We start from the raw sequence: 12700 nt of genomic DNA on the forward strand, positions 1-12700 counted from the left end.
GACCTGGGGTTGGCCTTGAGGTCCGGGGGTAACAGACTGGGGAGCCGGCCATGTGGAAACCCGCCAGGGACCTTTCCCAGATAGGACATCATCCCGGGTCGACGGGAAGGAAAGGGGCAGCACATCTGGGGGTGGAGAACCCACCCTCTTTCCGACCACAGAGGGTAACGAAGCCTCCCTACGGAGGGAGGAGACCCCTCAAACAAGACAAAGGCTCCAGCCGCGGGAGGAGACCCAGAGTGCGCGTGCGCCATAGATCGCGCGTGCGCATGGCGGTCAGCGCGGGGCCTGGGGCGTAGGGGGAGGGGAGACCCGGGAAGGGAAGCGCCGAGAGGACCGAGCCAGGAGGCAGAGGAGTGCCGAGCGGTGGGGCGCTCGCGCGCGCCCACTGGTGGCCGGAGGAGAAGACGTCCGCGGAGGCCTAGCTGCCCGCCCCTCCCCTGGGGAGGCTCGCGCTCCCGCTGCTCGCGCCTGCGCTGCCCGCCGGCCTCGGGAGCGCGCCCTCTCGCTGGTGCGCGCGCTCGCAGTCTCCGACACCCACCAGCTCCGGCACCAGCAGCAGCGTCGCCGCCGCCGCCCACCTTCTGCCGCCGCCACCACAGCCACTTTCTCCTTTGCTTTCCTCTACTGTCCTCGCCCTCTGTCGACTATCAGGTAAGCGCGAGGCTCGGAAATCTGCCTCCCCGTCCGCCCCGCTGCACCCCCATGCCGCCGTCCCTCGCCCCCGCCTCATGAAGTGGGCATTGGTCGGGGGCAATGGTGGGGGCCCCTCCCTGCGCCCGCAGCGCTCCGGGGCTGGGACCGGGCGGTTTGGAAAGGGACCCATGCAAGGGATGCACGCGCGCGTGTGACTGTGTGTGTGTGTTGGGGGGGTCCAGAGGACCCGCTTCGCGCGGACCTGGGCACAGGTTGTGCCCGCAGGGTGGGGTGCAGATGGCGGTGACCTGGGGGAAGGGGCTTCTATGCGCTCTCGGTCGCCGCCTTTTGCGGCAATGGGCGTATGTCTATGTGTGTGTGTGATGGGGGGAGGTTCAATGACGACCCCCGAAACCGAACCTGTTAGCCGATTTCTCTGTCTCGGTTTGCAATCAGCCCTAAGGAAGGTATGGATCAGGTTCTAGAAAAGATGACTCCCTGCCAGCCCCTCCTTACACCTCCCCGGCAGCAATTCCAGCGGTTTTCGCTGCCCATGATTTAAGGCGGTGGCCCACGCCCTCCCCGTTTTCCTCCTTCAGAAACCCGCAGGGGACATTTGGGGGCTGGGAGTAGAATCGAGGAGATGGGGAGGGGTCCAGGCGCTGTCACTTTAGTTGCCCTTCCCCCTGCGCGCGCCTGGCACCAAGACTCGAGCAGCGCCGTGCCCGAGGAGGTAGTGCGCGGATCCCAGTGTGGAGGCTCGGAAAGGCAGGGGTCACCTGGCCTGGCGAGGTGGAAGGACTCGGCAGCGGCTGACCCCTGCTCGCGGGCGCTCACAGCCGCAGCCCGGCACAGACGGGCGCGGGGGCTGCAGGTGCATTTCGGGGCGGGCCCCTTTCTCTGCGCTCGGCGCCGTTTGCTCTGCGCCCGGCGTCCGGCGTGAGCGCTCCCTGCCGGAGGCGCGGGGCTGGCGCGCAGGACTCGCCCCTCACTGCGGCAGTGGGTGTGGACCCTGGTGGGCGAGAAGGGGGAGGGTAGGTTGTGCCTCCTCCCACTCCCACCCCCGCTTTTTTTCCTCTCCGAACGCGAGGTGCCATCTTTTTGCGGTGTGTCACCTCTTTACAGTACCATGCCAAGCCGGGTGGCTGGGTTTCGGAGGACAGGGCAGAGGCTGTCATTAAAGGAAAGGAGGGACAATCGGCAATGAAATCTTGGCGTTTTGCTGCTGCAGCCTTGAGCCCCCGGAGAGTTCACCCGGGATCTTCCTTGGGGTCTCGCTGCTTTGTTTGTCGGGCTTACGTGACCTGCGTTGCCAGCCCTGGTTTTTTGGCTTTTATTCTATGAGGGTGTTTAACCAAGGCTCCCGCCCCTCCCCCCGTTTTTCGCCCCTCGTTTCCGAACCCTTTGTTAGATCTCGGGGCTTGCTGGGGTCGAGGAACTCGGGTCACAGCCCGGGGGGCACGCCTGGAACGGGCGCGGCCCCCCTCCCGCGGGGCCGAAGGGGTGGGATTCGAGGTCTCAGCGCGCTGTGCGGGTGGCCGCAGAGGGACGACGCCCCTCCCCACACCCAGAGCTTCCTGGGGGCCACGCCCTACCAGGCTGCAGACCAGGGGTCACCGGCGACCCCCGGGAGGTGGGGGGTAGTTTGCAGGCGGGGCCGCTCTCCGCTTCACGCCCTGTTGCTTCGCCAGGCAGGAGAATGCGAGGAGGGGGCCTGAGGTTTTCTCCGGTGCTGCAGGCCACACCCATTTTTCCCGAGCGGACTGGAAGGGGGGCACTGAGGGGAGGTTGCCATGGAAACCACACGCGTCCGGTGAACGGACTTGGGGGGCCCCGCCCCTTCCCAGCAGAGATTAAGAATCCTGGGGTAGGCGGGGCCGCGCCCCCTCGGTTTCCTTAGGGGAGACCCCTCCCCGCAAACCCTGAGCCTGTGACTCTTCCCAATTGGCCTCCGGCGACCGCAGCCGCCCATATAGGCGTTCCTCATGTATTTTTTTTTATTGTGGCCCAATATTATTTCAGAAACGTGCGGGATTTTCACTAAAAAGCCTGAGTTCACCGACGCCCTTGAAACCGGTGGGGAGGGGGTATTGCCGGGGCTGCGGGTACCGACCTCTGGCCAACAAGTCCGAGCTTCGCCCTCCTGCGATGAGCCAGGTCCATGCGGCTTTCTGGTTAATTCTATCGCTGAAAACTGGTGCGAGGACGCAGTTGTGAGAGGGATGAGCATTTTAGGGGTTTAACCATCCACGCGAGCCGCGCCGATTGAGCTGAAGAAATGGCTCGGCTCGGGATCGAGAGCCTGCCTGGGGCCGGGCCGAACCGCCCCGGCTGTGGCTTCGGGGGTCGGAGCCGCGGCGCTGCGAGGCCTCCCTGCGGAGCTGAGCCCGCCGCGGGTGGGTTGCAGGAGAGCCTCAAGGACCGATTCGAGTATATTCTCTTCTCTCTAAACCCCCTTCATAAATCTGGGCGCAGGATTCTGGTTTCAGAGAGCGAGGGTCTCGGAGCGGCCCTGGGAAGCGGAGCTCGCGCTGACCGCGGTGTGGGGCGACGGACCGCGGGCAGAAAGGTCCCCTCCTGTCGGCTGGGCGAAGGGGAGTGCGGCCGGGGCGAGCGCGTTTAGCCCAATGCCGGGAACAAAGCGCCATCCAGGCCTCCGTGATTTCGCTCCATTTTGAAATGTATTGGCGGTGTGGTGGGGTTCTCGGGTCGGCAAGGCCTGGGGGCTGTTAATGGAGGAACCGCGGGGGCTGGGGGATGGTCCTTCGTGCGCAGATCGGAAACGCCATGCCTGGCTCTGCGCGCGCTTTAACGAAACAGCTTCCCCTCAGATGTCAAGGGATGCAGCGCTTGCGCCCGTGCTCTGACGGTGCAGCGCTGAGCCAGCCGCCGCGCCTGGGGGAATATCCCGGCACGGATCCGAGGGCCATCGTCTCCTGTCCCCGAATCCCCAGCAGGCAGAGGCTCTTGTACGTCCGGGGAGATTCCACTTGGCGTCTGGCGCTCAGGAACCTGTAACTCCATGCCCAGGTTCCCGACTGGTCCGGCTTGGGATGGATGGTGGGACCTGGGACAGCGACTGCCCGGCCCACCCTTCCAAGGCCACCTCGCTCAGCCGGACGGCTTTGAGTTTTCTCTGATCCCCGTCCCTCCAATTGACCCGTCCTGCAACAGAAAGAGAAATGCCTTCTCTACCATAATTAATTAAGGTATTCTTTTGCATTTTAGGATGCTGCTTATGTTTACCACATAAGAATTCCTTATCCATTCCCCCGTCTCCAGACCCTCCCTCTAAACGAATAAATAAATGACACCCCCTTCCCAGCGCGCGGTCGGGAGTGACTCTTGAAGCTAATCAATTCCTTGGCCTGCGTTTGCTTCTCTAACAGGTGTGTTTACTGCAATAACCTGGCTTCAGTCGTGGGTTTGGCCTTCGGACAATTTGGGGGAAGGGTTTCTTGGCTTTGCTGTTTTTGGATGAGTGACAGTCCACGATTGTGTGTCCCTGCCCTGCGCAGACCTCGTCTGCACACGCCCATTGCAGAAGGGCGTGGCTTTTAAGTGGTTTCCAGTATCAGCTCCCCTGACATGAACAAAAGAAATGGATTATTCCTTCAAATTGCAAGAAGCAAACTTAGAGTGGGTTATTAGGTTGAGGCAGGGTCACGTTTATTCCAGTTGGGAAGAGCGCCTTCTGTTGAACACCCCTTTGACCCACGTGCCCTTGAAGGGCAGTGCTGGCCTGGAATGTGATAGGATTGTGGTGCCCTTTGTTTAGGCTGAATTTTCCTTCTGCCCTTTTAACATCAGTTCATGAAGCCCATTTGTTGAAAATTTTAGGAAACTGTGTTTTATTCCACCTTTCCTCAGCATTTACATATATGGTTTGAGTGGCCTTACAGCTGCATGTATTAACAGGTGTTAGTTTCCTGATTAAACACATGATGGTTTTCCAACTAGACTGTCCCTTCTATTCAGTTAGATAGTATCTTCCTTACTCCCACCTTGAAAAAGAATCACTCAAAAGCACAAACACCCTGAGGGGCTTAGTACAGTGCTGGACATCTGATAGGGATGTGGGCGATACTCATCTAAGAAATGAATAAAATGAGGAGATGCAGTTCCAAAAGGTGGTGAAGAGGAAACAGAATGGGAGGAGGGCTTTATTCAAGGTCATGGCATCAGGAAGGTTTGGGGACAAATCAAATCCAGTTTGTCCCCCGCTGTGTCCAAATGACACCCAGAAAGCTGCCTGAGCTTCTCAGTGCACCACAGGCCCTCCCTCCCTTGCCTCCACGTCTTCTGCCTTCCCACTTCCCGGCTTATGGCCCCACTGCCTGGTCCCCACTGCTCACCTCACTGCATGGGCCAGAAGGGCACAGACACAAGGAAAGGAAGAGACCACACTCCACCCCGGGGGAGGAAGCCCCTGCCCTGCCACCTTTGGGTTGCGTGCTCCACCTTTGCCACATGCTCCTCCTGCAAGAAGGTCAGAAGGATGAAGTTGGGAGACCCCATTTGCCTTTGCTCCTTCCCGTTCCTCCCACCTTGCTTTTCTCATCATCCCACTTCAGAGACCCCCCCCCCCCCCCGCCATGCCTCCACATTTCCAGAAATGCCCACCTGACCCACCACTCTGAACTTGACGCCCTAGGTGCTTCTGTCAGTGACGTGGAGCTAGTGTTGGGGAGGCACCTTGGCAGGCATGGGGAAGAGAAGCCCCCAGCCTCACCAGCTGCACTGCAGCAGGGAGAGGAACCCGATGTTCCAGCTGGGACTCCCAGCTGTTTTCCTGTAAAACAGTGGTTCTCAGCCCCTGGGGCTGTGGAGATGTCTAGAGACAGTTTGTATTTTCACAACTGGGGGAGGATGCTACTGGAATCTAGTGGGCAGAGGCCAGGGATGCTGCTAAACATCCTACGAGGCACAGGACAGTCCCGCACATCAAAGGATGATCCAGCCCCAATGTCACTCGTGCTAGTGTTGAGAAGCCCTGCTCTAGAACCGTGGTTACTCTGGCACTGCTATCTTAATAGGGTTCACAGGCACTGAGTGTCTGCTAGGAGGCACTGTTCTAAGTGCTCCCCAGAGGTGATTTCATTTAGTCCTCACAAAAGCCCCCTTACGTAGTGGGTCCTCTTATTATCTCTGCGTCACTTATGGGGAAACTGAGGTACAGAGAGGTTTAGAAGCTCACTGAAGGTCACACAGCCAGTGAGTGGTGGAGCTGGGTGTCTGGCATTAGACCACTCCCTCTCTCACTACATGTGGGCTTAATAGGCTTTTGTGGGCTAGCCTGGGAACCCAAGCTTGATCTGTAACATTGACCCAGTGGAATATTCTGATTCCAAAACCACTTACTCACAAATGAACTTTTGCAAGAGTCTGTAACTGGGGCACAGTGTAAAGCTTGCAATTTCCCTTCTTGCCTTGACACCTGGAACAAAGGACTTCACGTGACCTCTGTGCCTCTGTTTATAAAAAAAAGAGAAAATATCCCGGGGACCCTAAACCTCTTCCCCCAAATCCAGGACTTCAGGATCGCTGTGTCATAGAAAGGAGCAGCTGGGTCTGAGTGGCTCACAGAGGGCTGGAAATCAAGATTGGGGGATCATGACATAGACTCAGCTGTGGTCAGGGTCAAATCACTGAAGTTTTAGGGACCTCGGATCCCCATCTTACATTCTGCACCTCAGAGAGGTTGAAGCTTTGGCAGCCACTGATGGGACCCAGCTCTGTCCCTGTGGGTGTGAGATGAGTTGGGCAGGCAGATGAAGGACCTCATGCAAGAATCTCAGGTCTCCCTTGGCAAAGGTGGTCCTGGAGGCCTCTCTTGCATCTTGGGGCCCAGGCTCTGCAGTAAATATTCCATTATACTGTGGTATTGAAAGACTGCCTGGAATCCTCCGTCCACAGGATCACTGCCATCCACCCAGGCGAAGGTGCGAGGCGGCCGCAATTCAGCCGCCTCCTGAAACTGCCTGTGTGGACGATGGGACGTAAACCATACACGCCCGTCTCGCCCCTCCTACCTTGCCGAAGGGGTTGCTGTCCAAGAATTCTTTTCCTGTCTCCAGGCGCCGTGCTGGTGCCACCTCTGCCAGGTTCCTTTCCAGCACATATGGCCCCGATCTGAGTGTGGGAAGGCAGTGTGAGGCTGGCTCAGGATGGTTTTTGAGCTTTTGGGTTCTTTGATTGGGAAACGTTCTGTAGCTGTGCAGATGGAATAGGCTTCCACTAAATGCAAACGTGAATGACTTCCAGGTGGATTATCTTAAGTTTTTGGCTTTGTTGGTATTTCGATGGGCTCTGTGCTTGCCTCAATCAGAGACACTATAGAATTCATCCCCAAGAAATGTATTTGTGCCTCAGCTATTCAAGGAGGGTCTGTGAGTGCCTTGAGGGTAGTGTCCTGCAGGTAGAGGCGTTAGGTTTGGCCTAATGGTAAGGGTGTGAGCTTGAACCAGATCTCCTGGGCGCAAATCCCAGCTCCTCCACTCAAGGGGGACCTCAGCCATGCTGTTGAGCCTCTTGGAGGGTTTTTTGTTGTCTGTAACTTGGGGTCTGACCGTACCTCTTTCACAGGCTGCTGTGGGTTTAAACGGGTGATGCGGTGCTTGGCCCAGGCCCACAGTAACTGCTCAGGGAGCGGCTCACAGGCAGCAGCCGCTGGATCGACACCTGTGACTGGATGAACGTGCAAGGCGGCTAGTGTCCCTGGTGACAGAATCAGCTGGAACAGATAAATCGTTACACTGAGTAGGGGTCAAGATAGAAGAGGGCAGCTGCCCAGCTCATCTGGAACCAGGCGCTGTTGTTTGGGTGGGTCGGATCCCCCCAGAAGATTGCACACACCCATGTTTAAATGTACACGCAGAACTCTTGTCACGGGTAAGCAGTGACTTCCCACCTGTTGTCCCGGCTTCTGTCCTCTTCCTTCCTGAAACCCACTCCACACCAGGAATAGACCGCGCATTCTCCACACCAGCCTGAGCCGAACCACCCCCCTCCCACCATCCTGGGGCTGGTGACCTGGCTCAGTGTGTTGGGTTCAGAGATCTAAGTAGTTTACTCATTGAATAAACAGTGAGCACTGATGAGATTGAGAAATAATGGAAGCAGTGGAAGGCCGTGGAGAAGAGACTTTACAAATAAAATAATTAAACAGAGTGTTGAAGTTGGTGAGCTGGCAGGCAGGCTTCATGGTGGACAGCTGAGAGTGAAGTAGAAAAACATTAAATAAAGTAAACTCAGCATATTCTTAGTCCGGGGAACTCCAAGCATCTACTAAGGATAGTCATATCTGAATTAATAAATTCAGTTTAAGAAGTCTTCTTATCCGTGAAATGAAGACTGAGAGTCATAATACATCGGTTTAAAAAAAGTCATTAAATCAGAAAATTGTAAAAAATGATACATGTGTATTTCAAACATTTTACTTTAACTTAAACCAGATACATGCACATTTATCGCCCCCTCTTTTGGTAGAGAGCCCAGGCCTTCTCTTGATCTTTGGCTCCACTGGTTGGAATTCCTTGTCCTTTTGGCATAAGCCGTACTCGTAATGCACTGTCTAGGACTTCCCATTTCAGTTTCTTAGAACAAGGACTTACACTGCTGAGTAATCAGAATGCACAATCCCTCTAGAGTTTTACTATTTTTCTCATGATCTTTAATATCCCATTTGACAGTAAAAAATTACTCACCTTTATGAAGTCTTTCTAAAGCATTCAACTTGATTTTCTTAAAATCAATTAATAATTTTAAGAGTTCGTCTTTCATTTAGCACTTGCACCTTGTTTAGGTTATGTGGTTATTATAACAAGTATGTTGGACCCAGAAGGTTGGCTGTGGTAGGAGGAGGCCTTGGCTGTGGACATCAGGCCCTGTGGGCCTAGCCTTGAGTATTTGCAGTCCTTCATTTCTGCTTCTTGAATGGTGTCTGAGGGCCTGCTATTGAGACCTTTGTATTAAGTAAGTGGGGGCATCTTCCTCCTATCTCTACACCTGTCTTCCAGGCCCAGGAGGACACTTTGAATTCATTCACCAAGAATCCCAGCTGCAGGAGGTGTTGCAAAATTCTCCCCATAGGGGGGCTGGCCCCGTGGCCGAGTGGTTAAGTCCGTGCGCTCCGCTGCAGGCAGCCCAGTGTTTCGTTGGTTCGAATCCTGGGCACGGACATGGCACTGCTCATCAAACTACGCTGAGGCAGCATCCCACATGCTACAACTAGAAGAACCCACAACGAAGAATATACAACTATGTACTGGGGGGCTTTGGGGAGAAAAAGGAAAAAATAAAAAATCTTTAAAAAAAAAAAAAATTCTCCCCATAGGACTCAAAATAAATTTAAATTCCCTTTACTGAATTAACTCCCCTTAGTGAAGGAATTTTAGATCAAGGTCCAATAATTAAAAAACTGTTTTAAGTCAGCAAGTTAGAATTAAATCTGAAGCCATTGATAATGATGTTTCATTCATGGCCCTCCCTTTGGTCCTGTCTGTTCCACTGCTAAATCAGGCATCAAAGTGAGAAGGAACATAAATTATCTCTGGTCCCAGCTGCTAGTTTTCCTTCCAGCCTATGGCCCAGTCTTCTGGTTTCCTGGGAAGGCTGGGTGATGCTCTCTCGGGACCTAGTCCGCAGTTGTACAACACACTTTCATCCTCGTGTCCTCCTCCCCAGGACACCAAGGGTATTAGAAGACCCCTGGGTCCATAATTGCCTGTCATGTGATCTACAGCCAACACAGAAGGCCAAGAAAGAAGTGCTAAGAAGGACCGATTTGTGGACAGCTCCTCCCCCTGAATTAGAACCAGTGGTCTAAACTGCGTGTCAACAGCTCTGTCCTGGATCAAAGCCAGTTCTGCCATTGATTTACAGCTCGTTTCAGAGGTGCTTATTTCTAGTTGTTCTTAATTGGATGGTGGCACCGAACCATTGTCTTACTTCGCTCCCCCTCCCATGGCCTGCCCCTCAAAAAGGGGTGCTTAGTGGATAATTAATAATCTAAAGCCAAATCCTCAAATGCCCAAGGGAGGGTTACAATCTAAAGAACCTCCTTGGTTTAAAATAATGTACATATAGTGTTATATGTAATATATATTTATATAAACATAAAATATATTTAAATGTGAATACTCATTACCTTGTTGGTTGTATGTCTAGATTTTTCACATTGGATTTGCTGAAAACCTAAACAGCTTTCAACTTTCGTATTGATAATATATCATCAGAATTTAAATCAACGTATGTTAATAAGCCGAGCAAAGGTTGTACATACGGATGGAATAGTTGTCTATAAACGTGCTAATTGGGGTATGGTAATAATTGTGGTGTAGATTCGTACGAACTTGTCCCTTTCAAAGCTGCCCATGGCCAAGACTCTCCAGGAATCTCGAAGAGTCACTCGCCCTCCTGCCATCCATCTTCTGTCTTGTCTTCTCCCTCAGGACAGGGACATTCTATGCTGGCCCTAACCCGCGGTACAGCGCTTCAGCTTCTGCCTCTGCTGTCACCATGAGGCAGCTTAGAAATGAAGGATTTCGCAGAACATCCCTAAATCCGCTTGAATAATGGAGTGATCATTCACAGACTCACCTGAACCTTCTTTAAACCTGTTTAATCTTTTCCCCGGGGTTAATCCCGTGGGGATACCATGCCTCCTGGGCGTCTTTCCTCTGGGTTCAGTTCTTCCTTCTTTGGTTCTGAACTCCTCCCTGCTTGGCATCACAGCAGTGATGGCTATGCTCTGTTCCCTGCAGAGTGTTGATAAAAACTGAATTAATTGAAATAAATCCCTTTCAATGTCACTAAAGTGCTATAGATAATTGTGAACCAGTGTTTGATGTTTGATGGGAAATGCAGGATAAACAATTTTTTTAACTAATAGGATTCATGTCATAAATTGCCAATCTGGGCCAAATTAGAAAAAAAAAACTTTAAAAAAGATCTCCGTATCATTTATTGCTGACAAGACTGAATTCCAGAAGGTAGCCACCCCAATTTTGTGGGCCTCTGTCATCACCTGCTGCTTGGGCTTACCAAGCCCTGAATTTAATTGCAACCTTCCTGTTTACCAACTGAGAGACCTGTGGCAAAGACTAAGACTTCCCATACCTCCATTTTTCCATCTGTCAAATGAGGATCATGTGCTCTCCCTTCTCAGAGTAGAGAATAGCTCGTCTCTCTTCTCACTGAGTAGTCACAGAACAGAAATAAAACAATGTATGGGAATTCCTGGAGCTTCTCAGGAGATGAGTGTCACAGGGAGGCAGGACACCTCTCGGGAGGCGCAGTCAGGTGCCCGGTCTGAAGTCTCTCGAGCTGAGTGGAGCCTGCCGCCTGAAATAGTCGGCTGCCTGCCGCCACCTCGCTCCCTTAGAGCCAGCCAGACAGTGCAGGCTGGTTCCCAGGGGTGAACACCTGCCGGGATGGGTGGACACATGGCCACAGTCCAGCCTGTCCTGTCTTGTCTGTCCCTTCTTTGGAGCAGAGGCCTAAAGCCAGGGTGTAGGACAGTGCGGGGGTGGGGGGGCCTTTAGCGTAACCTCAAGTGATATCTTGCCCGTGCACGTGCCAGCGTCTCCGGAGAGGGGCTGGGACTTGCCTGGCTTCTGTCGTGACCCTTGGATGGAACTTCCTGGGAGCCTTTCTGTTTCCTTGGGGTCTCAGTTTCCTCCTAATCAGACGGGGATTTGGTGCAGAATCACATTCTCATCTTGCCCAGCGGCAGCCTCTTCCCACCACTCACGTTTAGCGGTGTATTGGGAATTGATTAAGGCCAGAGTGATTAAAGGCTGGAGTTGGCTTTGATGGTATAATATTCTGATGGCTCTTCGGTGGTGAGAGTCTCATTAACTGAACCACTTGCACTTGGAATTTGAGTTGAGCTGGAGCTGGGCTACTGTCTCTCGACCTTTGCCCTGGGAATGGAGGGTGTCTCATGTGCCTGGGTGGTGGGAAGTGTTTCAGGGCATGTGTGTCGCCCCACCCTGACGACAGCCTGACCGCTTGACGACCCTGGGGCTGACCTTGAGCACTGAGTGTCAAGTGGCCCCACATCTTCAACCCTTGCTTACCCTGCTCTCTCTAAAGACGCCCTCATTATACCCTGTTCCCCTCCACTTTGGTCATTGGAACCAGCCATCTTCCAGTCCCCACGTGGCAGACCTTGAAGTCTTCAACTCTTCTTCCTCCACATCCTGGAACAGAGCTAACCATCAGTTTCTTCCTCCCAGAATCGCCTGGATTTGCCCCCCTTCCCAGGCCCGTGCTCACCAGTGCTAAAAGGAGGTTAGGCCTTATCACCTCGCCCTTGGATCATTATATGGGAACAATAATAAAGCATTCCCAATTTCAGTTCCAAAATTCACATCCAACCCATTTTTCAGACAATTGCCAAATTCTTCCTCCCAGAGCAGCCTTGTCATCTGCTCTGCCCTTGTCTAAGCACAAGTCCGTGACTGGGTTCTCTGTCCCTTGCTAAGCCAAACCCCACCTGGCACTGCCTGCCCAGGTCCCCATACCTCTGCCTCCCTGTCCAGTCCCACTGCTGGCCAGCCTGTCTCCTCGGTCCTTAATAGACATCATGCTCTCTCTGCCCCTTGCTCACCCATGGTACCCTCTCCCACCCTCCCCGTTTCAGTCACCCTGACCTCCCCCAGTCTCTGTCCTCCCTGAAGCCTTCCCTGGCTTTTGTGCTCAGGAAGAGCTGGCAGCCTCCGCACAGTTCATCTCTCCCCAGTCACCAGCACTGCACGGGTTAACGTGTAATTGTTTCCCTCTTGCCTTGCTGTGTGTGCAGGTCTCATCTCCCTGTGGGCTGTACCTCCTCTGAGTGCAAGGCTTGTCTCTTATATGGCTTTCCTGCTCCCTTGAGTGTCTTGCCTGGTCACAGAGCAGGGCACATACGTAGCTCAAAATAATTACTCTTGAGGGGCTGGCCCCGTGGCCGAATGGTTAAGTTTGTGTGCTCCGCTGCAGGCGGCCCAGTGTTTCGTTGGTTCGAATCCTGGGCGCCGACATGGCACTGCTCATCAAACCACACTGAGGCAGCGTCCCA

At 53.8% G+C, this 12700-nt stretch overlaps 1 protein-coding gene across 10 annotated transcripts in view; it reads left to right on the plus strand.

Moving 5' to 3' along the window:
- Window positions 1–396: 396 nt before the first annotated feature.
- Window positions 397–12700, plus strand: part of MAPT (microtubule associated protein tau) — a 101730-nt gene continuing 89426 nt past the window's right edge. For 2 of the 10 annotated variants that reach the window (XM_046675017.1, XM_046675023.1), the window contains exon 1: window positions 400–654. The gene's annotated coding sequence lies outside the window, so the exon portion shown is untranslated. Of the gene's footprint in view, window positions 655–12700 lie in introns of all 10 variants that reach the window. The other 8 variants (XM_046675019.1, XM_046675020.1, XM_046675021.1 and 5 more) reach the window with 8 other exon arrangements.

This window comes from Equus quagga, chromosome 11 (genome assembly GCF_021613505.1).
Source record: "Equus quagga isolate Etosha38 chromosome 11, UCLA_HA_Equagga_1.0, whole genome shotgun sequence".
Lineage (NCBI taxonomy): Eukaryota > Metazoa > Chordata > Mammalia > Perissodactyla > Equidae > Equus > Equus quagga.